Below are 1632 nucleotides of genomic sequence, written 5' to 3'. Positions count from 1 at the left end.
TTCTTTGTAGCTCGCAACCCCCCCCCCCACCCTTTCCGCCTTATATGTCTTCGTAAAAGCAATTGGCGGATTGTAAGGGGACGCCCCTACCCCCTCTTCTTGAGAATTTACTCGTAGGAAATTTTATCTCATTCAGGGACACATTTTGAATTTGGTTGTTTCATTTCCTAATCAATATGATAAAATATTCATCGTTAGGTTCAATTTTGTGACATACAGAATATATGTATGTTGTGTATATATTTCCTCGTATTTGGAGTGTGGCAGCCAAAAAAATGACAGAACTACTATTCCGAAAGATTGAAGAGCTAGACAACCGTTATAGTAGTTACCCTGTTTTCCACTAAAACATTTGGAAATTAAATTCATATTCGTAATAAAGTTTTAATTCCAACACAGAAAAATGACTATGTAGTACACATTGATGATAGTGATCTCAGTCTATTTGAAGAATAATTAGGACCACCGATCAAGCTATTGTTAAGTCTGAAGCAAGACCGAAAATGTATATTTTGACTAAATCTTAATTTATGGCTGTTATTATTATTATTATTATTATTATTATTATTATTATTATTATTATTATTATTATTATTATTATTATTATTATTATTATTATTAAAAATAATAATAATATAAGGGATTTTTAAAAAATAAAATCAGAAACCCAAAAAGTCGAGTGATACATTATTATTATTATTATTATTATTATTATTATTATTATTATTATTATTATTATTATTATTATCTGCCTAAGCTACAACTCTAGTTGAAAAAGCATGATGCTATAAGCCCAGGGTCTCCAACAGGGAAAAAATAGTCCAGTGAGGAAAGGAAACAAGGAAATAGATAAGATGCAAGAGAAGCATTGAACGATTGAAATAAAGTATTTTACGAACAGTAACAACATTAAGATCGATCTTTCATATTTAAACTACGAAAAATAAAAAAAAAACAAAAAACAAGAAGATGAGAAATAAGAGAAGTATAAACAAGTAAGATAATTTTTTAAGAACAAAATACTAAAGTAAATCTTTCATATATGAAATATAAAAAAATTTAAAAAACAAGAAGAGAAATGAGCAAGAATAGTGTGCCTGATTTTACCCTCAAGCAAGTGAACTCTACCCCCAAGACATTGGAAGACCACGGTACCGTCGAGGCTATGGCACTATTCAAGACTAGAGAACAATGGTTTGATTTTGGAGTGTCCTTCTCCTAGAAGAGCTGCTTACCATAGCCATAGCTAAAGAGTCTTTTCCACCCTTACCAAGAGGAAAGTAGCCCCTGAGCAATTACAGTGCAAAAAGTATAACCCCTTGAGCGAAGAAGAATTGTTTGGTAATCTCAGTGCTGTCAGGTGTAGGCCTATGAGGATAGAGATGAATTTGTAAAGAATAGGACAGACTATTCGGTGTACGTGAAGGCAAAGGAAAATGAGTCGTAACCATAGAGAGGGATCCAATGTAGTCCTGTCTGGCCAGTCAAAGGACCCTATAACTCTCTTGCGGTAGTATCTCAAAAAGTGGCTGATATGAAAGATAAATTTAAATGTTCTTATTGTTCTTAAGATATTTTATAGTTGTTCATTGTTTCTATTGTTTGTTTGTTTCTTTGTTTTTTCCTCATTGG

The sequence above is a fragment of the Palaemon carinicauda genome, chromosome 19, assembly GCF_036898095.1.
Source record: "Palaemon carinicauda isolate YSFRI2023 chromosome 19, ASM3689809v2, whole genome shotgun sequence".
Classification (NCBI taxonomy): domain Eukaryota; kingdom Metazoa; phylum Arthropoda; class Malacostraca; order Decapoda; family Palaemonidae; genus Palaemon; species Palaemon carinicauda.
The sequence above is the reverse complement of the archived record's forward strand: the minus strand, read 5'-3'. Positions refer to the sequence as shown.